Source organism: Odontomachus brunneus, unplaced genomic scaffold (genome assembly GCF_010583005.1).
Source record: "Odontomachus brunneus isolate Ranch 3 - 2012 unplaced genomic scaffold, Obru_v1 Obru_scaffold_179, whole genome shotgun sequence".
Classification (NCBI taxonomy): Eukaryota; Metazoa; Arthropoda; class Insecta; order Hymenoptera; family Formicidae; genus Odontomachus; species Odontomachus brunneus.
In genome coordinates, this window is record NW_022639629.1 from 305,110 (window position 1) to 331,527 (window position 26,418).

Here is a 26,418-nt window from a genome sequence, read left to right on the forward strand (position 1 = left end):
AAGCCATTGTCATGCGTATCTAACCTGAAAAGGTTAGAATATTTTGAGAAATATAAAAAATATACTCGCATTTTTACAAATATATATATATATATATTTGACATACATAATGGAAAACAGAAAAAATATTCAAACATTTCTCGGAGTAAGATTTTATTTAAAACGAATGGGGATATGCTCGAAGCGACAGTAAAAATACTGACTCTCGAAATCGTAAGAGTGAATGTCTCATTAAAACTTAGAATGGATTCTTAATCCCCATACGAGTGAATGTTTCAATTGCATTGGGTTGAAGTAAATTTATTTCAAGTAAAGTATTTCGGATTTACTCTTCAATTTCGAATGAAAATATTCACTTGATAGTACAGAATTTCTATACAAAAAAAAATTTGGTGAATACGCATTGTCCTAAAAAATCAAAAACGAAATTCAGAAAGTGGAACAACTTTTCAAATATTCGTAATATCACAAAATTTGAATACCGAGACAATATCCCAAAGTACAATTTTTACTGGAGTATAAATGTATTCATTAAATGAACTTTGTTTGTTAAATTCAAACAACATTTTATATCAAGTATCATTTGTTTTATTATATTAAACCATATCTTTTGATGGAAGAAACATTATTAGCACTTTAATAAGAAACATTATTAGCACTTTAATAAGAAACATTATTAGCATTTTAAAGAGAATAAAATTTTCACCAAATAACACGTTATTTGGTTATATTTCAAATTTGATTTTGTTGAATTAAATTATTTTGTTTAATTAACAAAATTATTGTCTTGTTTTGTTTTATACTCTAATCTGTTATTTAGAGTAAACTAATTATTTAGAATATAATGTAATGAATAGAATATAATAAGATTAAACAATATAATATTTGGTTAAAAATCCAAGAGCAATTGTAGCATTGCATGTTTGATAATGTACATTCTATTAATATTCATTACATATCGATTGTTGTTGCATTGTCTTCAATGATTATCAATAAGTATGATATGAAAAAATTATTTGAACCAAACAATAAAAAATTACTTAAAGAATTAAACAATTATATTTGTTCAATAAAAAATCAGCTTATTCGAACTATTTTGTTAGACAATTTGTTTTTATTTAATAAAATTCATTAAAAGGAACTCTATATATATTAATTGTCTCTATATATTAATCTGAAAACAATATATATATAAGTGTATTATATTTCCCTATTTATTAGTATTTCCTTATTTAGTATAATTTTACTGTGCTTAAAGTAAGTGATAGTCCCGATACTCACGGATTTCTGTACTATATCTATTTTTCAGGAAATAGTTCTTGAACGTTTTAAATTTCGGTAAGTTTTTCTTTTCGGGATATTCAGTTCACTGGTATCTAAAAGGAACTATCTAGATGGTCATCTAAATGGAGGAATCAAAACATGTTATCTATATTTAGATGGTAAAGACATATAGCATCTTCGCTTTAAAAAATATACCACCTTATTTAAAAAAAGATTTAAGATATTTTTGATACGCGCGATATTCAATAGCATAGAATTTGTTACCTAGAGTTTTTCTAGTATTTCCTAAAATTTCCTAAAATTTTCCTAAAAAAAATTTTCCAAAAAAAAATAGATAATTTATACACCAAAAATATGACTGCATTTGAAAATAAGCAGTAGTGGAGGTAGAAACTTTTTTCACGATAATATGAAAAAAATTATGGTATTAATACATAGCTAGTTATCAGTAGTAATATTAAGGTACATTCTTATTTGGAATCAAAATTAAAAGAGTTGTGTTCTCTGATGAATTTTCTTAATGTGAAACAAATACAATTTTTTTCAAATACAATATATCGCTGCTTTGATCAGCACCAGTGAGGTGTCTTTTTAATACAGGCAACAAATATAAATATCCTCCGTAAAAATCATTTATTAGACGATACTTTGGAAAAAATTCTTGTTTTTGAAAAATATAATTTTTTAAATAAAAGTATGAATACTGCTTATATATATTTTTTATTATCTATTACGCAACTTTTTTATATATTTGTATAAATAGCTTTTAAAAATCTCAGAATCTAGATTAATTGCATCTAGATTAATCGCATGACTGTTTCATCTTTCATCTAGATGCTTTAAAAGCGAAATCACCTCCATCTCATTTAAGATGGATCTAAGATGGATATTACGAATTTTCATTTCATCTCTATCTAAATGATTTTAAAACCATCTAAGCGCAATACTGTGTATGGAGAGAATGCGTGTCCACCAAAAATTTTGCTTGCGTCAAGAAAAAAATTCTATGTTTAGTGAAAAGAGTTCTATGCGTGCAATAATTTTTTGCTCGGGTCAATTTGACTCATGAATGTCAAAATAAGCCCAATCCAACGAGAAGAAAGGAATATTCTCTAACCTCGAAAATGTCTCACTCGTTCAACTTGACACACTCTTTCAACTTGCGTGCATTCCATAATTCGGTCGCGCCTCCGCAGGGGGCAATGAGGAGATACGAGGCGCGAGCCGTGAGACATGCCATGAGCGATCGCGCGGGGGTGGCGGCAGCACGGCGGCAGCAGGGGCAGCATCCGCGCGAAGCAGGTGGCGCTAACGCAGGGGCCGCGATCGTGGTGAGCGAACCGTAGCCAGTCGGTCTCGCGCTTTACGCGTGTGCGCATCGTTCGGAGCGTTTGCGTCGTGTATATCGCGGGTACTCTATCTCTCTCTCTCTCTCTCCCTTTCGCGCGCGGAGATCTCCCGAGCGCGCAGCCCCCAAGGGGAGAAAATAACGTTCTCTCTCGCTATCGGTACGACGACAGGCTGTGGTACCGATTATCGCACGCGCTTCCTTCGACCGATTCGCGTTACCCTTTTTTTCCGGATCCCTTTCGGAACCCTTTCCCCTCCCCCTCTTCTTCACGCAGTCACTCACGCACACACGTCCCCGTCCCCGTCCCCCTCGCTGTCCCCGGAAGGCGCCGGCCGAGAACGATGCCGAGGATGTGAGCGACGCATCTGGAGCGAAGCGTCCTGGTCGCCGGTGCGATGGCGCAGAAATGGTAAATACACTGTCGTCGTTTGTCCTTTTTAATCGAGAAACGCGCGACGTTGTTCCCTCTCCTTTCTATTTTTCTTCTCTTTTCTCTTCGTGTTTCTCCCATACACGCTCTTCCGATCGCTTTATCTCGTCTCTCGAGCGGACGTCGCTGGTGATCGTAGTTACATCCTTGCGAGCTTTTTCTCTTTATCGTCCTTCGGACGGGAAGAGTGCTCGCTCACTCGCAATCATTCATGATCGATGTCCTACTGTACACGCGAGGCGGATCGGATGACAATCTGATTTTTTGCGGAGCAAAGACCTTGGGTATCCAGAAAAAATATAAGCCGTAAAAAAACTGACCAATCGTAATCGATTATTCTTGGCTTGTAAGGAGAATAATCGACTGTGTTTGATCAATTTATTGCTGCTTTATTCTTATTGTTTACGTTTTCCCGTGTACTCCCGGGCTAAGTGTCTTCCTTCGTATTATGATGTGTAGAAATAAATAAAGAAACAAGGTTGTTATTTATATGTAGGATAGATTAAGCTAGGACAATTCTTTTCTCATAGGAAATTTCTTAAGAATCGAGATTAGTAGTAAAAATAGAGTAAAAATGATAAAAAATTATTCTGCATGGAAATATATATGGTTGCGCGTTTACACGATTATAGAAAGATTATCTGCAATCCTGTGAGATTCATACTGGAAAAATGGACGACAGTTTAAATTTTAAAAGAGCTCTGCTCAAGAGAGAGAACGAAAGCGGGAAAGAGAGAGACAGAGAGAGAGGAAGTGACACGTTATTTGGAATAAAAAAATTTAACGAGTAAACCGCTAAACGCGGTATACACACACATATTGGCGGATGTTGTTTGAGTGAAAATTAGTTTACTAATTAATACCTCATTTAGGTAACGCCGCTAATTTTCGCTAATACTTCGACCTTGCGCACCAAAATTCCCTAATGAGTTCTGGCGAGTAGTTCGTATGAACGCACACGCCACTTCGTCGCGGTTAAAAGCTAAAGCGGCTTCAATCAGAGGTCCTTCTTTGGCGACGATATTATCGTAAAAGAGAAGAGAGAGAGAGAAAGAGAGAAAGAGAGAGAGAGAGAAAGACAGGGAGAGGGAGAGGGGGGAGAGAGAGAGAAGGAAAAAGAGGAAGCGAGCGAGCTTCACTTATTCTGTACTCTGGGACATAGTCTTTCTAAGTGCAAAAAGTATTATAGAAAATAAGTATAAAGGAAAATAATATAGAAAATTATATAATTAGAGGAGATTTGCAATAAACAGATCAATGGTACATCAGAGAGAGAAAGCGAGAGAGAGAGAGGGGGGGAAAGAGAATATAATAATTTAAAGTCATGCTCAAGACACTACGAATAAACAAACGTATAACAATAAAAATAAATATCATTAAATATGTAACATATCATATATCAATTTACGTAATTACTATGTTTAAGCAGGACCGTGTAAAAGTTAGCCTTAAATTCATCAACAATACGTGCACATTTTTTAGGAGGAATAGCATTCCACAGCAAAGAGCTGCATAATAGGAGTAAGATCTATTAGAGAATTCGGTTCTAGACAGCGCACTAATCTACCCTTATCTGTTCCTTGTCGCAGAATAGAATGTAGTTCCTTTCGCAAGGATATCGGGTTTACCAGTGGATCTAACGTCTAGCAATTGGTATCCTATAAAGTAATCTCTTCTCGCACATATATATACACACACATTAATCTTCAGCCAGTTTAGCAGTTCATAATACAGAGTAATATGAGCATTTTCCCTTAACTGGAAGATGAATCTTACGCATGCATTGACTGATTTCTGCAGGCACAGATTCTGCTCAGTTGTAATATCTGTAAGAGCTATGCAGCGGTAAATTGACGTGCGAATATATCAGCATTTTAAGAAGTTTTTCACGAAACGCTGTCAGCAGTAGATTTCTGCAGCAGTTGAGTTAGAATAGAATAGAGAGAAAGAGAGGAGAAGAGGAGATGGAGAGACTGTAATTTGTTGAGCGAGCGGCTAATTAAGAGAGAATCGCCAATCCGAAATTGGTTGATTTAGATTATAGGTGCATCCACGAGTGTGGCGGTTGTTGACTGCGCGGTTAGCTGTAATTAGACGAAGTTTCTTCCCACGTATAAGTTGGCGTGGGAGGGGTTGTCTGTTGCGACTTGCCAGTCTCTCGCCGAAGCGCGACCGTTTCTTCGCACTGATTGAGAGCGGGGCTGTCTACCATGAGATATCAATCGATCAACGCGATCTCGAATATACGCGAACATACACGAAGTACATTTCAGTTAACGAAGTCATCGTCAGTGGTGGCGACAATCAACGTCGACTTATCGGAATGTGCTTCTGCACATACTAACCCCTCTTGTCTCCGTCGATGATCCCGACGTCATATTGATATGGCATACTCGGTCACACCGGATTCGATTTCGGATCTGTATAATTAACATTCAGTCGTGCGTTTTTATTACATGAAATTTCCGCTTTTGTTAGACGCTTAATTGGCGCGTGAGTTCGAAATTCACCGTGGCTCGCGCGAAACCGGGCCAACTCTATGCCCTTTGTCGGAGGTTCCCTTTTAACCTTTGACCTTCGCAGCGCTATCACGTATACATACACCCACATGCACACATACACACACAAATACATATATACACGTATGCATATATACATGTATGTATCCGCGCGACTTGCGGCGCGATGCCCTCGTTCCGGCGCCGACGTCGCTACGGAAGGCAGGATCCCGCGGTTTCGAATGCATTAACATCAGGGCGAGCTTGAAAAAGCGGCGTCCCCTTTGCCGTCGCACGTTTCCGCCGCCTGATAACTTAGTTTAAAACTACTTCGTACGATAGCGACTTACAAAAGCGTCCGGATCTCATTGCTCCGTTTCGCGCGACTCGCTCCTTCGCCTTCTCCCTATCTCTCCGCGTGCTCGACGTCACCATTCTCCGTGAGTGTGCTTAGCGTTAAACAGACGATCGTGAATTAACTGACGAGTCTCTGCGTTTCTGCCACGTATAGGACGACTCATTTTGGTTGAACTGAGGCTGCACTGGAACTTCGTTCCTGTTTCCTTTAACGCTAAGATGCAGGGTGCGTCAAGAGATAAGGTCAACCAATTAGGAGATGAAAGAGGAGCATGAGTGGAATACATAATGTACATAAACTGTTTTTTGTATTCGCTATGGTTTAGTAATTATAGCGCTGTATACGAGTGTACAGAAAGTGTGCGTTAAAACTTCTTAGTATTTCGGAAAATAAGCACTTTCAACAAAAATGTTCTATACGAAAGTTTCAGGATTTTAAGCGACACATTAAGTAAAATTAGTATTAATGTTGTCAAAGTCAAGTAAGGATTATCTCGAAATTTTTAAACGGGAATCCCCGTTTTTTATTGCATATTCTTGTAGTTTACCTTAGGAGTTTTAAAGTATTGTAATTAAGTTTTTTTATGATAAGATTTTTTCGTTCTATGAGCTTTCAAAGTTTAAGATGATCTTTGCGTGATCTTAACAACTGTTCAATACTAATTTTATTACGTAATATATCACAAAACCCTACAATTTTCATATAGAACATTTTTTCTAAAATGCGCATTTTGCGAAATATTAAGAGGTTTCAACACATTTTCTGTATAAAGCGCTGTATTTACTAAATCATAGGTAATACAAGAAAAGTTTATATGTATTATATATTCTACCCAAGCTGCTCTTTCACCTCCTCCTTGGCTGACCTTACTTTTTGACACACTCTGTATACTTTTTCACTCTTTCTCTCTAAGGATAAAAACTGCAACTGACATTGCAGATCTAAATGTATTATTTTTTAATGCATAAGCGTATAATTCAGCTGAAACTTTTCTGTGCGGTTTTAAATCACGTTATTTAACACATTTAAAAGAGGTGTAAATTATAATTTTATATGTTTAAATGTATTAAATGACGTGACTTAAAACGGTAAAAAATGTGTAAAAAGAGTTTTAGCTAAAATGGGCGAATGGTTTCTGGATTTGTAGTGCAGTTTAGTTAAAAAGAACAAGCGTTGTAGTTCAATTTTGATGACGTTTAATTACGAACGTGACGCGGAGGCTTATCGTGATCGGTAAAAAATAAAAAATAGAAGATTCGATTTATAACTGTAATTTGTAATCGAATCTATACAAAAAATGCTGAATGAATTTACAATAATCTAGAATTGGCCAACAACGCCGTAATTAGAATAAATATTTTTTATTTAATAGCAATATTACTGAACCATACATTGTTTTAATAAGTCGAGTATTACACTGCAAATCCGAGTGTGTTATTTTTAAACATATAAGCGTGTAATTGGCTGAAATTCTTCTCACACGTCCTTTGCGGTTTTAAATTACGTCATCTAACATTATGATGTATAAATTAGAATTATATATGTTTAAGCGTGTCAAATAGTGAGACGGTAAGAAACATAAAAAGAGATTCAGCTTAGGTGTTTAAAAATAACATACTCGGATTTGCAGTGTAGTTTCAATAGTATGGCTTCACTGAATGAAGAAAATTTATTTCAATTATATTTGCAAATTTTATTGGTTCTATTGAATGGTATTCTTCTTCTATTGAATGATGTGTATGACAATGATCGTGAAACGTAAATTGATTAAATCGCGTGTCTCTGCTTTAAGTACTTAAGTCTTTGCTTTAAATTGCTTAAGTCCGTAAAGCAAACCACGAAAACTAATCGCGATATCTAACACGATACTTATAATACTCATGGTTCTCGCTACGAATTATTTTCGCTGTTTAACACTAAGCGTGTAGCAAACCAGCGCATTTAACTTGGAAGCTCTAATGCAATTTTAACAGATGCCGCGTATTAACAAAATTTCTGCCGCGCGCACGAGCGGGTTAAGTCTGCCGATTACATTCAACATCCGTTCGTGAAATTCCGCGGCTGAATGTGTAATGAGAAAGTGACTGTCTGAAAATCCGTCGACGTTTAAATGGAAATGGAGAGGAAGATAGGTGGAGAAAAGAAACACATTAAGAGAGAAATATGGTAAATGTAAGGTGACCAGATTTCCTAGTCCTGAATTCGGGACATTTCATAAATGTATGAAGTGGGGGGCGGGGAGAGGCGGGTTAAAAGATCCGAAAATTATTTGACAATCATTGAAAATGATGACAAATCGTTGTCCCGAATAGCACTCGACAAAATTCGGGACAAAGGGTGAAAAATCGGAACTTCTGATCACCTTAGTAAATGTGACTAAAATTATAGTCATTTTCGACGTCAATTATATGTCTTGTGGTTCTAATAAAAAAATAGTAATAACAATTTGCATATACACCGAATAATACGTACTGCATTCAGGTAAATGTTACTTGTTTTAAGTATTTCATAAATTTATACATATATTTATAAATTTATTATAAGTTCATCTCGTAACTACACCTTTATCTAAAATATATTCTGAATTTGAATAAGTTTAGCATTTTAATCAAGAATTGAATGAAGAATTGAGTGAAAACGAAAGAATTCAGTTTGTGTCTACAGAGTAAGCCAACTTTTTTTTCGATGATGTTTTATAATATTCTTAATATTTTATGAAGTTTTATAATATTTTTAATGTTCTAAATATTCTTATTAAAAGAATACATTCTTCTTTTGAATACATGATAATGAGTTTTTCTCAAATTTTTGGTGAGTATATTTTAAGACTATTATCAAAAAAATATTTTTTTGTTGAGGATAACCATTACTTAAAAGAAGGAAAAGGTAATCTAGATAATCGCTTTTAGCAACAATGACATTTTTTTATGTAAAAGGCTATTATCACTGAAACTATAGCAATATTTATTAAAAAAGCGGTTTTACTGACTATAATTCTTTCACTATGATTATTCAAATACTAAACACTTACTATGATTATTTCAAATGCTAAACATTTTTCTTTTAATGCATACACGCACGCACCATACACACATACACACACGCACACACACACACACACACACACACAATATGAAATTTATATGTTTTACAAGACGAGCGAAAAACTTTCAGGGGCAAATGCCGGACGCGTCCATCGTCTTCAGCTCACTCTCTCTCTCTCTCTCCCTCTCTCTCTCTCTCTCTCTCTTTCTTTCTCTCTTTCTCACTCTCGTTCTCTTTCCTCGCGTCTAAACATAAACCATGACTCCGAGATTCTTCGCAAGTTTGTGCAATCGGAGATCGTGCGGGGAACGGGCGGGGGAAGTTCATCTCGAAGAGTAATAGTCCGCGCGTCCGTCAAACATATGGTAATGGTTTATGAAACGCCCTTGGAGTTGTCTTCTCGACGAACGAACCATTAATTTAAAGTTGGCTTTAATTCAAGACTAATCTGCCCGGGTTCGGCCGATGAATAGTGTACCTGCACTCGAAATTTCCCGGCCGCTTCTCGTAGGGCAGCCTCGTGGCGCACGGAGAAAAAGTTTGGTTGAATTAACCTAACAATGAACAAATCAGTCGTATTTTGGTCGAAGGAAACAGAATTTTCGGTTCTTAGAATTGGTTCTCGAATTTGGCTTATAAGAGCCAGAAATTCTGTTTCCTTCAACCAAAACGCGTTTAGTTCGTCTATTATCAGATTAATTCAACGAAACTCTTTTGTCCGTGTGTGTTGTCTTTAGCGTACGGATAGAACGACAAACGCGAATTTTTACGAGCGCAACATGAAACTCGTTGTTAGCCGAGTCGAGGTCGCTCTAGATCGGTGGACGCTATCGCCTCGTCGATTTTAATGAATTCAATCGTGAACGACAACAAACGCGGAGGACAGGTGATGTGATATCCAGGTACGGCAACGGCGACAATTAAAACGGCGTATCTCCGAGCTTTTATCGCCACGCGGCACGACATGTGTTTATCGACTGGCCGATTGATTTTGCAAATAGCAGATCAATCGGAACGTCGTTGGCGCACGCGTTACCAACGAACGATTGATTTGATATCATGATGAGAGTTTGTTTTGACTTTTTGACAGCTGCTATCATCAGCTGTCATATGATTTTATTCTGCCAATGGTCACTGCTTTATAAGGAACATTTGTCAATAATGTAATTGCGTATTGTAATATATATGTGTTCATTTGAAAAGTATCTACTACAATATTTTCTATAGTATGCATTGCAAGAAAACATTTTGAATATGAAAATTATAGGGTTTTGAGAAGGACATATAATGGCAACTTTGAAAACTACGTGAACTGTGTTTCAAGAATTTTTCAAGATAAACTTTTTTCTTAAATAAAAAAAATATTTTTTATTGCAAAACTCGAAAAAGCAAGAAATTCTGTGCTCGAAATTCTTTAAGACTTACTTCTTTAATAACCTTTTTTATTGAAAAAATATTATATTATATTAAATTATATTAGAGAAAGTTAAAATACGTGTATGTCTTGTAACCTTGCGTGAAAGAGTACACGTATATCATATACGCGTGCTCGTATATGAGAAAGAAGGTATGAGAAAGGAAGAAAGAAAGAAGAACAATTACAGTTTTCATTCATAAATCATTCTTAAAATACCCACCATTTTTTTCCATACACAAATCAAATCTATTTTCCATACACAAATCAAATCTATTTTCAGATTCTTATTTTACATTCTGGAAAGTTTTTCGATCGATACATCAACTTTAATTACTCCATTTTTCAAGTCTTCAATGTCGTTCATCGGATTTTTGTAAACAATCGATTTCAAGTATCCCTATAAGAAAAATCTAATGGCAACAAATCAAGGGATCTTAGAGCCACTTAATAATCTCACGTCCACCTACCTACACAATATTTGTCGTTTAACTACTTTCTTTTTTATTCCATCTTCCTGGCACGCATACGCATACACGTCACACAACATTAAAAAGCATGCGGCGCATTTTAACTTTCTCTAGTATTTTTTCAGTGAAAAAAACACTGAAAAGATAAGTCCCAAAAGGTTTCAGATGCAAAATTGTCTGCTTTTTCGAGTTCTACAATGAATACCCCTTACAATGAATACCCATTTAAGAAAAAAATTGACCTTAAATCGTCCTTGAAAACTACAGCTCACGTAATTTTCAAAGTCGCCATAATATGTTCAAAATTCCATAACTTTAAGCAATGGTTCTTAAACGACAATTGAAGAGCACTGACGATTACTGTTTATATACATCTATAATACTATATAATACTATAATATTATATAATATATAATACTATAATACTATCTATATAGTCAGGAAGTTCGTGTGTATGTAAGAATTAACGATTGTAGGACGGCTGGCCTTCAGATAAAGGGCTCCTTATTTGCTGTATACAACACTCTGTATCTTTAGTAATTATTTATTAAACGCCGATACACCTTGACACGTCCTGCTAGTCTCGCGGTTGTCGCCATATTGCGACATATTGCGCCATATTGCGCTATCGCTCTTTCTTTTCTTTCTTTCTCGCGGGAAGGGGATACGCGGGACGGTAGCCGACAAGCCAAGCATCGTCGGCCGCTGCCGATAACTGTAGAGCCCTACACGATATTGTGTTTAATGTTTACAGATTACAATTCTACTTATATTGTGTCGAAGAAATTTATGTTCCATTTATGTAACTTCTTCTGTAAAAAATGAGCTAAAACCTACAGTAGGTTATACTTATAAACATCATCTCAACAACATCAGTCAAGATCAAGGCTATTGGAGCTGACTCCTCTAAACTGAATAACTGCTATATAGGGTGTATCAGACTATCCGTACCACCCCTTTTATTCGGTAACCGAGTGTCATACGGAAATGAGCAAAAATTTTTTAGAGAAAATTATACCCACAGAATCAATTGGTGCTACTACAATTTTTCGGAAAAAGTCGGAAGTGATCGAAACCGAAGATAATTTCAAAATTTTAAACAGAAATATACATCGAATGTGATATCACTCAACAGATCCCTTCAAAATAAGCAACCTTCATTAGAAACATTTTTTTTATTTCAACTATTAACTGAGAAGAATTAAAAAGCAAAAATTTCAAATACATTAACACGTGTTTCGATCGTTTTATTAGTCCTTATTTTTTCAGATCAAATATTCGAATGTTGAATGGATGGAATGTTGTTTTGGCTGTTATTGTTCAAAATCCTGAAAATTCAATGAGAAGAATTGCGCTCGCTGCTAGAATAAGTCATATGACAGCGTGGAGAATTTTAAATGAAAATCATTTTCATCCATACTACATTCACATGCACTTGCAGGAAATAATTTTCAAAATCGTTTAGATTTTTGTAATTGGTTGCAAAACAGAGACCAAATGTTTTACCGTCAAATTCTTTGGAGTAATGAGTTTATATTTACGGAATTTATATTAACGGAGGAGTAAATATTCATAATGTACCTTAGTGGTTCCAAAATAATCATGAGTGGATAAGAGAATCAGCACATATGATCACTTAATGTAGAGCTCGGAACGGTTTGCCAATTTCAGCCGATTCTCGGGAGCTACCATGGACGTAGTATACATGGACCCCGCATACGGGCACACTGAGAGAAGAATTTAGTAAATATTATCAAAATTTGGTTATTATTACTAAATGATAGACGTAAATATAGCGGACCAAAGCTATGGTAATACTTATTAATTAATTTAGTTCTGTAAAATAAATTATTTATTTGACAGAAGTAAAATTTATTTACTTCCAGAATATATTTGGTAAATAAAACTTATTGAATAGTTGAGCAAAATAAGCGATTTTGTAGTAGTTACAAAATTTTTAGTAGGTTCAACCAACCATCTGTAATAATAAATATTGAAAAGATGTAATAGCTGCAAATGAATGAATTTTTTATACTGGTAACAAAATAGAACTCGTACCTACTGAATTTTTTATTACATGGGATATAACAATTTCATAACAATTATCAAATATCTGCTCATAACTGTAATATATTTCATATTAAATATTTAAGATTAAGTAACTATTACTAAATTATTTAATTGATGTTACTGTGAATGCAATTACGTCATACTCCCGATCTATTAAATATTTGGTAATTATTATCATATTTAGTATCAGTTACTAAGGATTCAATGAATTTCTGTAACTAAATGCAGTTTGTTATAGTTATAGGTCTTTTCTCTCAGTGCAGAAAAGTGAAACCAACATGTAGAAAGAGACCATAGACATAATATACATAAACTTCGCATATAAAGAGGATCGGAAAGAGAAGCCAATATGTACAGCCCCTCTGTTCTCTGTCTCTTTCTGCATAGACAAAATGTGTAATAATATTTAAGACTTTTACTTGCTTTTGTCTAGTCGGGGTGTTGTTGCACTTTATAATATTATGGAAACGAGAAATGGATGCACGCGCAACAAAAAAGTGGCAAAATAGGAAGAAAACTATAACTCCTCTATTCTCGCTTTCTTTCTAGATGTTGGCTTCACTCTATTAGACCAGGGCTCGGCACATTTTGCCCTTAAAAAGTGGCGGTCGTGCTTCTAAGCTTGGAGCCGCGATTAGCCGCGATCGTCACTTGCATGGCCCGCTGCGCGGCAAGGGGGAGATAGAAAGCGAGGCTTCCGAGAATCGGCCGAAATTGGCAAACTGTTCCGAGCCCTGACTTAATGTTCAGTGTGATATAATTATCATCATCATATTATTGGACCTTATTTCTTTGAAAGAACACTGAACGGAACTAGATGTGCTAAATTTATTGTAAACGAGTTTCCTCTACTTTTGAAGAAATTCCTTTGGCTATACGAGCAGTCATGTGGATGCAACAGGATGGATGTCCAGCTCATTATTCTCTTGCAGCTCGAAACGCGATAAATCGTCAGTTTCGTGAAAGATGAATAGGTCGACGAAGTCCTATGGTCAGCACAGTCACCTGATTTGACCTCACTGGATTACTATTTATGGGGGCGAATAAGAAAAATTGTTTATAAACAGCGCCCAACTATAAAGAAAAATATAAAGGAATGTATTCAAGCAGCTTGTCGATTTCTGTCTGCTGAGGAGATACTATGAACATTGGACAACATCTGCCATCGAGTACTAGCTTGTTAAATGTTAATGGAAGACAACTTGAATATTTGATCTAAAAAAACAAGGGACAATGAAAGGACTGAAACATGTATTTACGTATTTTAAATTTTTGTTTTTCTAATTTTTCTCGGTTAATAGTTGAAATAAGATTTAAGGTTTTGAAATTATTTTCGGTTTCTATCACTTCCGATTTTTTCCGGGAAATCGTAGTAGCACCAATTGATTGTATGGGTACGGTTTTCTCTAAAAATATTTTTACTCATCTCCGTATGATACTCGGTTGCCGAATAAAAGGGGTGGTACGGATGGTCTGATACACCCTGTATATAAATGTATAATAATGTAATGTTATTTATTTACTAACCGAGAAAATATATATAAATATGTATTTTTTTACATTATACAATTTTTTAGTCTATTATTATTTAAGTATTACAATCTTCAATTTTGTTTTTTTACTAATGATCATTTGTACAAATCGTATTTTCTATTTATTGAATATACAAGATAATTTTTAATAAACGTAACAAACTATGATACATTGTTCGGGAGGTCATTTTGAGTAAAAAATGCCATATGAACATAGGTCCTATTTTCAATATTTACAGCGTAAATTATTATAATACTTAAATTATTATAATACTAAAATTATAATACTTAAATTATTATAATACTAAAATTATAATACTTAAATTATTATACTAAAATTATAATACTTAAATTATTATACTAAAATTATTATAATACTTAAATAATAATGAATTAAAATGGTTAAAAAAAGCGTTTTATAGGGACTATATAAAAATAAATTTAAAGATTTTTGTATGATAATACAAAAATCATTTCACGAGACATATTCTAAGTGAGTTTTCGCAAAACAGACGAAAATTATCCGCGTTAAATGCAACTGTTAACGTGTTAAACATCGAGCACGATTACGTAAACTTTTTACTGTTCCCTCGCCTGCGCGTCCCAATCTTAATTACTTCTTGACTTCTTAGCGAATTATTCAGCGACGATTCATTTACAATTCTATCCGTTCGTCCAAGTAGCGCTTTTTCTCCTTATAATAGTCAGAGTTGCAAATATTTCGCGCTTATAGGGTCATTTCTGCACAATAAATGTCGCTTTAATTCACTTTGTGCAAATGATTATCATTAAAAAAACGAAATTAAGAAGAGATTGTAATACTTAAAAAGATAACAATAAATAAATAACAATAAATAAATTATATACGATATAAAAAAATGGATATTTTCTAATAAAATTATTTTTTGTGTTAACAAACAAATAAGTAATGTTACATTACAACATATTCGCTTTAATTTACCGCGCCGCTTGTTGCCTACCGCTTTGTGCATCTGTCTTGACGAGCCTCACCTGTATTCGCGATATTCCCAGCACGGTTGGCGAATGTCCATCGTCATCGTGAATGAAGAGCAGACCGCTGCTCTTTGTCCGGAAGTAGTTTTTACGTACACGCCCGCGCGCGCTTACGAAATAGCGGAATTCCAACAGGTTGTTGATTCAATGTGCTCCTGCTCTATTATTTTCGCTCTAAATTGTCGAAAGAAGAATCTCTCTTCTTCTCTCACGAGGGCGTGAACACTTACTTCGCGATTTTGGAACTTTTCACTAGTGTTTCGGAAGACTCGGCGGAGGTGTTGAATTTACGCGCGCCGTCGAGTGTTTCCGAACTTCGCGAAGAATATTCTCGCTTCCGTTCCATTACGAGAAAATAAACGGGAACAAGTTCACGATCGTAGAGAGAAAGAGAGAGAGAGAAAGGGAGAAATTTATTCAACTTTGAGGTTGAATTTCTTCGGGTGCACAGTAATTAGAATACAAATTGAGTGTTCACGAAAGAAGAATTAAATTAAATTAAGGGAACGCTAGCATAATAAATAAGTAAAACAAAAAAGTATATATAAAAAAAAACTAGAATTTATCGGAAACTGCCGGATTAGATTTCTGTTCTCGCGCATTCCTCATTTCTCTCCTCTTCCCGTGCTCGATTTTCGCGAGTTTCTTCAAATTCCGCGAGGTTCTTTTCTACAAGATTGCAGTATCGTTACATCTGCGTTTACTGTATAAATTATGAAATTCACGTCGCCAAACAAGTGACGAATTCAGTTACGTTTGTTTACAAAAATCGAGTGCTGCACTTTCGAACTCGGATTATTTGTTTCTTTTTCTTTTCTTGTTTTTTCGAAAAATCGTTTTCCATTGTTTTCCATCGAAGGAATTAGGATGCATAGGTGAGTGCGCATGCGGGAGCCTTTTTTTCGCAGTTCTCACGATACCGCTCGCTGAAACAATAATCGGCTTTTGCGAGATACAATGAGACTCGGACGCAAGTTGCGCAATATATCGCCGCTGCTGAAGTTTTACGAACGGAATGCAGTTGCGGTATTAACGCTTTGATCCATCCTGTACAAATATCGGTGATCGAATTCCGCGATATGAACATGCCGATAAACGAAGCTGCTCTGAGTCACTGCCTTGCTTTTGTAATTTCGCCGGAAGAACGAAGAAAAAAAGGTCCTATGAACATCTTTCGACTTTGCGAATTGCAAATCACTGGCTAATGCAAAGCTCTCTGATTGGCGGCAAGCTACTTGTGCGACGCGTAACGTTAGAAACTATTTCAGCAGCGCGAGCACAGCGCGTTTGAGAATTTATGATATAAATTTGTCATTAACACTTTGACAGATTCGCTTACTTTGGAGGAACTGTAGAGTGCCGCTGAGAAATTTTGAGTTTGCTCAGATAAATAAATAAAACAACCAATAAATATACATAAGTTCAATATATCAACATTGAGAGAAAAAAATGTCTGAAACAAATATTTAGATTAACTGATCCACCTTCAATAACCTTCACGTTGACATTTAATATCAAAGGTATACTTGAGTAACAAAAAATCGTTGCTCATTGTTTATTAAGAAGTTATTAACAAAAGTTTCATATAAATAAGACATACATTCTTGATACCTTTTGACAAAATTTGTTAGTTATTATCAAAGTTGGGCAAAAATTATTCGAATGACGAATAACGAATAATATAAAAAAATAATCACCTAGATATTTTGAACGAATAAGCTTTATTCGAATAAAATCATCATTCAAATAAAATTATTATTCGTTATCTGTTTATTCGTTATCAAGTTATTTGTTATTCCTTTATCTATTATTCATTCATTCAATGTAATAATGTTTAATATTATTACATACGAGAACAGATATGACACACGCAGCCTCGCTCACTTAGTTGCTCGCATACTCACTTCACTCGCACATGAAACTTTTCCACTTCTAAGTACAATAGTACATTTTGTTATTCTTTGGAAAATTGGTCATATCGACATTTTAGTCGATAATTTACACTCATTCAGTTGTTTCGTTTTAGCAAATGTGTATATGGAATTGCTATTGTAAATTTTATTGCTATATTGAACATATTTATATGTTTGTGCATTGAAAGTATTTAATTCAAAGCATCATTAATTTATGTCGTATTATTGAGATTGTTATAAATGACTAGTAAAAATAAATTTAAGTGCATCGTTCTTGTATTTCGTTTTATTTACAATTACGTTTTATTTACAATTATTAACAATTTACGAATAATGAGTAACATGAATAATAAATCATGCAAATAACGAATAACTTAAATAGCGATTAATAAGACGAATAATAAATGAATCGGATAACAAATATTGTAAAATACGAATGTGGCGAATCACGAATAACGAATATGAATGAAATTTTATTTAAATAACTATTCGAATACCGTTTTATTTGAATGATGCCCAACTCTGGTTATTATTCGATAGACTCATTAATTTAGTAAGGCGAAAGATTCAAATATATTTGACAGGCCGTTCAGGAACTGATCACACTGTTCGACAAATTTTTGTGACACAAGTGCGAATAGTCATTTCCGATGTATATTTGCCTACTGAATATGAATCTGTCATCCAAATTTGGCTATCACGTCACAATTTTGAGAAAAATGGTGTCAAAGAGGTCAAAATGACAAAAATAATGATTTTGATGGAAAATGATGGTTTTCGTAGCGCTATAGCGTAAACATTAAATTTGTTTTCCTATATTTCGTTAATACCACGCAAAAGTATCAACTTTGAGCTTGAAAATGCATTTCGTCTTGTTTACCAACGATTTTTTGCTTTCAACATATGGCCAATCAGAAACACTCGTCGACATCAATATCACTGAACAATTTTTTTTGCAAGAAAATGAATAGTCATTTTCGATGTATTTTTGCCTGCTGAATACGAATCCGTCGTCCAAATTTGGTTATCACGTCACAATTTTGAAAAAAATGGAGTAAGATACAAGTAGATTTCTGGCTTCTTATTTTGTATCTTATTTCATTTTTCTCAAAATTGTGACATGATAGCCAAATTTGGACGACGGATTCGTGTTCAGCAGACAAAAGTACATCGAAAACGACTATTCATCTTCTTGCAAAAAAGATTATCACGGAAAAAAGTTTGATTTTTATCGAACAGTGTTATTGGTCGAATAACGTATTTAAAGAAATTGCTACATGTATATAACAAAGCAGCGTAAACACATCTTACTTCTTATTGTTTTTGAGTATAATAAGATATACACTATACGAAAAAATATTATTCTAAGATGTTCTACAATCATTACTTTTACATCTATTACTTCTACATCTTACTTTTGATCACATAGTTTCAACTTAAGATATCTTAGGAACTATAACAGAAACGCCTAATTCATATTTTACTCAGGAATCCTTTATGACATATGTAAAGATAGAGGATGTCAAGGTAAAGGTTATTGAAGATCAGTTAGTTTATCTAAATATTTACTAAATATTTATTTGATGGATACTAATATTATTATTTATATTAATATATTAGAAGTGAGTGCAAAAATTTTGATGGATACTAATATTATTATTTATATTAATATATTAGAAGTGAGTGCAAAAATTTTGATGGACTTCTCAAAGATATCGTGACTGATCCAAAGTTTTATGGCAGTACTTACGAATATGTAGATGTATTATATACCGTTAGAAAGGTCATACTTTTAGCTGTCATTATAAACAAGAATTAGTTTAATTTGAGTCAGTTTAGTAAAGCTTGTTTTTAGAAGCTAAACATCGCATTTAGATCGCAAATAGATCGCATTTCGGCATTTAAAGAAACTAGGATACGATTTAAAGTGCAATATTTAGGTACCACATAATTTGACGGAAAAGAATGAAATGGACTGAGTCTTGGTTCTTTCTGCAGCCAATTTCTTGCTTAACCGAAAAACCGATCCGTTTCTGGATCGATTTGTGACGGAAAATGAAAGATGGATTCAACACGATAATATGAAACGAAAACAGATTTGGAGGCAAAACAATGAACGTAGTTAGTTTATGCCAAAAGGTTTGCATTCTCGGAAGGTCTTGCTATCTGTATGGTGAGATTACAAAAATGTGATCTTAAATTGCTTCCTATTGACAAAATGTTTAATTCTGATAAGTATTGTCAACAATTGAATAATTTGAAGATAGCAATTGGAAAAAAAGAAACGTCTAATTTTGGCTAAACGGAAAGGTGTTGTTTTTCATCACGATAATGCTAGACTTCACACTTCGATGCAGATACAACGTAAGCTCAAGGAGCTAAACTGGGATATCCTATTACACCTACCGTATTCTCCTGATATTGATCCATCAGATTATCACTTGTTTCGGTCGTTACAAAATAGTTTCAAGTAGAAAATTCACTCTTTTCACGACCTACAAAACTACTTTCTTCATTTTTAGACAAAAAGCCAGCCATCCATTATGATCGAGGATAAAGATAATAAGAAATAATGAGGATTATTTGGTAGAATGTGAGTAAATCGTTTTTAATAAAATTACTTGGTCTGTTTTTCCACTACGAAACCCATCCAAACTTTTGCATTCATTCAATATATATATATATATATATATATATATATATATATATATATATATATATATATATTTTTATTCTGAGAAAAATTTTTCTCGAATAGAAAAATATAGATCTTCTTAAAACCTGACTTTCATTAAAGCAATAGTTTATTTTACTTGAATTCAAAGAACTTCGCCCATTTTCATAGGGGTTTCTGGGCCATCCGCGTCCAGTCATCAATCATATATAATATTATAAATAATAAGTAGTATTTAAAAAAAAATAGTTTTAGATCCTCAAACTCCCGAAAGTTCTGACCTGTTAATGATATCATTTTATTTGTTCGATAGTTTATCATTATCAGAGCTGCCCAACAGGTTTATTATTTATCTTTACACGATGTTTTCGTGTTTTCAATTAACTAATAATTTTTCCTAAAAACTTCTTTTTACATCCAAGGCACCTCCTCGTGGTAACGGCGGTAACAAACAAATGTTGAAGGAAAAAATTCTATTAAAGAATATTATTGCATAAGAATGGTGTTCGTACTGTAGGCTGCTGTGTCCATATTATGTCAATAATTTGGTATCTAGGATACGTTAAATACTTTTCTAATAATATACTTTCTGAGTATAGCAATAACATATTTGTTATCTTAAATAGCTCTGATGATGAGATATCGAATAAATAAAATAACTTCATTAGGAATTAAGAATTACTTTCGACAGAGATTTGAGGATCTAAACCTACTTTTTCTTACTAGATTTGAGGCTTTCACGGCCATTGATACAATGTCTATATGGCATATCGCTGATTCAAGACACGGCTCCATTCCGGAAGCTATACCTAGACTACTTTTTCTTAAGTATTATTATCTACAAAACTTAACCATTATTATCTACAAAATTATATATGATTGATGACTGGACGTGGACGTCCAAAATAGGCAAAATTCTTTAAGATAGTTGTGTTATAGTTGTATTATGAAATGAATTTCATTTCGAAATATTATTTAATTGTGCAGTAAGAAAAACATTGACTATTTGAGAGCTGATATGTACAATTAAAATTGATACTTTTTATGTTCCATAAGGTTAACATGCTACTGTTAATTTCTATTTCTATATCTTCTAAACTACATGTGAGATTTTAATGAAAAACTACTACTATGATATTAAAAACTAACATATATATATACAGACAATATATAATATATATACAGACATAAATTTCAAAATTATTGCCCATTTATATTTTGAAAATATAGCAATGGAAAATTCATAATTGTGTCATGCGTTTACCATGAGAGTGAAAATAAAATAGGAAAATATTGTTTCTAGAACGTAAGTTAGAATAGGTACTTTTCTCTGAGATTTTCATTAAACTTGGTATAGTATCGAAAAGTTAAATAATAGAAAGAGTAGAAAAAACTAATCTAAAATCTAAAACCTAAAACTAATCTAAAAGTTATTTAATATGTTCGTCAACGTCCTGACATTTCGTATTAATATTCTCCATTGTGAATGAGTGAATTTGTTAATAGTTAAAATTAAATTTTTCCTGCAAATGTATGATACACTGTTTTGAATAATAAAAGCAATTTTCATTCATAAAATGTTTAAGATCAGAAAGAATAAATTAAAATTGGCTAATATTTAAAAACTACCCTTATAGAAATATCATACTAAGAATCATTGATAATTACTTATTACCCAGTATTTTTAACACTGAAAATAAGTAATTATCAATGATTCTTAGTATGATATTTCTATAAGGGTGGTAGGAGACTGTTGAGGGACTACAGAGGCTTTCCGCAACCTTGAATTAAATTAGGAGATTAAAAACTATTAATCAGGATAGGAGAGAGCGAAGCACAGAGGACCTCTTAACATTCTAAGGTTAATAAAAAATTTATCAGTTATAGGAAATGGTCCAAAGTTGCTCAGCATATACCTACAAGAGTTATGCATACGCAGACAAAACGTTAGTTTAATAACTGTAAGAGATTTTATTTTAGACATTAAAATTGTTGGAAAGAAAAATGGTCCTGTGTGCCCCAAGCACGGGACACAGACGACCATGTGTGATTTTCTATATATGTATGATAATATTTCGCATATAATAGCGAAAAAATATCTATTTATTATAATTAATATATATATATATATATATATATATATATATATATATTAATATATGTACTCTCAACGATCCCGGACCTTTGTGCTCCAAACATACACTTTACAATAAAATATATGTATTTATATCTATATGACAATGTAAAAATAATGTAAATATACTTCTTTAATATATTGTGGATACGTTATGAAATTTGATTTCACAATAATAATACTATGTCATTACTTTATACGAACATATTAATATTACATTAATATTAATATTACATTTTAACAATCGTACCTTTAAAATCCTTAAAAAATGATCCTTTTGCAGTTTTTTCGTTACAACTTTCTCTATGAGGTTTGTTTACATGGCCTACTATCATTATGCTATTAGCGGTTGTCTGTTTATTGTAACTTCTTCATTTCTAAACAGATGGCGTTTGTTTTTCTATGTTTTATAAGCGATGGTCCTCTGTGCCTCCCTGATCCTCTGTGCCCTGCTTTCCCCTACATATTTTATGTAGTTTTTTTATGCAAGCTTCACAGAATGTCTAGTTAGCGACATTTTTGTCTTGAAAACTAATTCTTCTATAGGGTATTGAATATTGAATGCCCACGCAGTGGGAATACTGTATTACCATGGGTTGCTAGGCAACTTGACCTGGTCAAGTATCAGGGTAAGATGATAATCACGTTGCAGTGTTCATATTTCGGTTATTATAGAATAAAATATATCTATTTATAGAATCGTTGATAGCATACAAATATAAAGGACATTGTCTTTTATATACACCTAGTCAATTACAATTACTTGTCTGAAAATTGTAACTTTGAAATTCTGAAAAAATGTACTATCTTGCCTCGGTTTCTCTTGCACATATCTGAACCTTATGTATCCTTTTTTATTTTCTATGTATCTCTATTAGATAAACTGATACATAAACAAAACACTAATAGAAAAAAATATTTTCGTATTTTTAATATAGTATATATATTTTTTTATCTTAATTTTGTTTTAAATTAACATTTGATGAAGTAATGAAATATAATATAAAGAAATGTAATTTTGCTCGATAAATAGCAAAGTTATGAGTGGCTCTTTTGATGTTCCATTGTGCGTGTGTGTGCGTGCGTGCGTGCGTGCGTGTATGTGTGTGTGTGAAAATACAACACTTAGTGATACAACTTCTTTAAGTTAATGTATTATTAGTATTTATCGAATAAATCGCTTAGATATTTTTATATATTGCTTAGATATTTTTCTCAGTATATTCTTTTAAAGTGAATGAGTAAAAATGTTTCTTATTGAATTAGTAGAACGAGTATTATACGAGTACCGAAGTCAGTGAATATTCTGCGATTTTCAGTGCGGAAAGAAGAAGACTTTTTTGTTCAATTTGACCTAATGTACAAGCACACGGCGGTAGATATCGCCATTATAGCTCATCTATCATATCTATCATTCACAAATCTTCTTTAATTAATATCTCGATAATTGTTGCGAATATTGCAAAATGATATAGAACTTTTATGTTTATCTTAATCTACTTGATACTATGTTTTTACAAGTGCTTTGAAAGTTATTCTAGGACACTCTGTATAAAAAGATTCTGTTAAGAATGATATTATATTTTTTTAGGTGCACACGTATATACACACACATATATATATATATATATATATATATATATATATATATATATATATATATATATATATATATATATATATATATATATATATATATATATATATATATATATATATATATATATATATATATATATATATAGGGTGTTCAAGAACAGTGGTGCCACCGCTTATGAAGATATAGATTAGATCAAACTGAACAAAAAATTCTACTATTAAAAAAAAAAAACAGTTTAAAATTTTAAATTATTAATTAAAGAAGATTTATGAATGATCATATGTGATACAGTAGATAAGTGTGATGGCCACAGCGACGCCTGTCGCTGTGTTCTTGTATATTAAGTCAAATTGAAAACAAATAAATCTTTTATCATTTTGTAAATAACCATGTACATTTTTAATTGTTAATTTAAAAAACGCATTTAACGCAATTTGACGCATAATTATGCGTGCTAATATCCCAAGTTTTTTTAATTATTAACTAAAAATCTATATGATCATTTGTAAAATGGTAGAAGACTTTTTTTGTTCAATTTAATATAATATACAAACACACGATGTCGCCATAATAACTCATTTACTATATCGTGCGTAATTATTTATTTACTAATAACTCAAAATTTTATGTGATTCTTTAAAAAATGGTAGGAGAAAATTTTGTTGCTTGATCTACACCCTCACGAGCAGTGGCACCATTGTTTTGGGACACCGTATATATACAAGGTGTCCCGCCACTACCGCATTATCTTTCAAGGACGGATTTCTGAGGTAATTTGAATAAAAAAATCCTAATGCAAAAATGGCGAGGCTTTTCAAATTATAAACGATTAAGGTTGACTAATTACTGGTTAAAGTACGCGCGCTCAGATATGGTACAACACACAATGGTACAGGTGCATGCACATGTTATCCCTTTTCCAAATATTGATATGGAAGTTCCATATATACAACAACGTATGTAATAATAATCTGCCTTTTCTATCATTTAAATAAATATATCGCGAATAATAACAATTTTGTTAGAATGTTATGAATAAAATATCACAAAATATGAGAATCAATAAGCTGTCACACATTTGACGTTTCTTTCAGGGATTTACAATTTCATATCTTATGCAAATTCTCACTTATGTGCATGCACCTGTGCATACAATTGTGTGTTGTATCGTACCTGAGCGCGCGTACTTTAGACAATATAATTGATATAACTTTAATCGTTTATAATTTGAACAGTATTATAGCCTCGACATGTTTGCATTAGAATTTTTTTCTGCAAATTACCTTAGGAATCCGTCCTTAAGAGATAATGCGGTACCCGAATAAAAGTGTATCTAGTAGAGCAGATTTCAAAACTAGTAGCTAGATAGTGATGACTAGATAACTTTCCTAGTCAGTCACTAGCTCGTGACTGGCTAAATATTCCTACCCAGTCTTTTGAATGTCAGGACTATCTAGTAATTATACCAATTATATAGATAGTGGCTAGATGAAAAAGATTACACAGTAACGAGATAGAAAATTATCGGTAAATCCTGAATAGAAACTAGATATCAGAGCTGTCTAGTACTTATACTAATTATAGTTACAAGTTATTTTTTTGTATCTAGCTACTAGATAATTTTTATGCAGCCATTAGAAGAAGTTACATTCCTAGCTAGTAGCGATGTAAGACTCAACTTTTCTGTGTCATTACTAGACAATCACTAGATTCAACTTCTGCTCGGGTAGTTGCGGGACACTCTGTATACATACACACACTTATATAATATTATTATATACTAATAACTCTTATCAAAAGTTTTCTTTATAAAGCAACAGAGAGCGGATGGCAGAATAAAATCGCGTATACGGTCGCCAAAGTGTTAATTCACTAGAACAATTTAATATCCTATTACACATGAAAATACGCGAAAAAATAAGGGAAAATCGCAGCATGGGATTTTTACCTTGTAACGTTCAAAATTCATATCGTGGTCTTTTCGTGATGATTTAAAGAGGGTCGGAAAAATGGAGAATGAAGTCAACAACCTGTTGAAACAGTTCTTATCGGGTTTGCGTTTGTATAAACTCCGTGTATCAACGGCCGTGTATCCGCCAGTCTGGGGAATTCGAATTCGAGCGTTTGTGATATATTCCGGAAAATTTTTCCGGATAACTTCAGGAGCGTGTCGTGTTCGTGTCGCAAAGATACAGCGCCTTTTTCTAGATTAAGTATGTCAAATATACGCGTATATATATCCAGATGGATTCTCGTGCTTTTTACGATCGCAAATCTCGCGGGACGAATATGTAACGATTCACGAGCGTGCGGCGATTCTATCGATGTGGGATATTTGTTTTGTACGCGTGACGTAGAAGTAAATGTGACTTTTACACCCCTATGGTTCCATGAATATGCATCTTCGCTTAATTATATTCCGTGCGCGCGCGGCGCGTTTGCGAGCGATTTTCTTCTGCAGATAAACTCGAATCTCAAATAGCCCAGTGGCGGCGGCGGTCGGGCGCGAAAACGCCCGATCGTTAAGCTCGAAATTCAAGCGCTCGTCCGGAGACAGAAAGAGAGGGGGGGAGAGAGAGAGAGAGAGAGAGAGAGAGAGAGAGAGAGAGAGAGAGAGAGAGAGAGAGAGAG

General features: G+C 33.5%; 1 protein-coding gene across 1 annotated transcript in view; it reads left to right on the forward strand.

The window, feature by feature from the left end:
• The first annotated feature begins 2,622 nt into the window (after nucleotides 1-2,622).
• LOC116851579 (diacylglycerol kinase 1) overlaps nucleotides 2,623-26,418 on the forward strand; it is a 396,727-nt gene continuing 372,931 nt past the window's right edge. The window contains exon 1 of the mRNA XM_032831133.1: nucleotides 2,623-3,044. The gene's annotated coding sequence lies outside the window, so the exon portion shown is untranslated. The remainder of the gene's footprint in view (nucleotides 3,045-26,418) is intronic.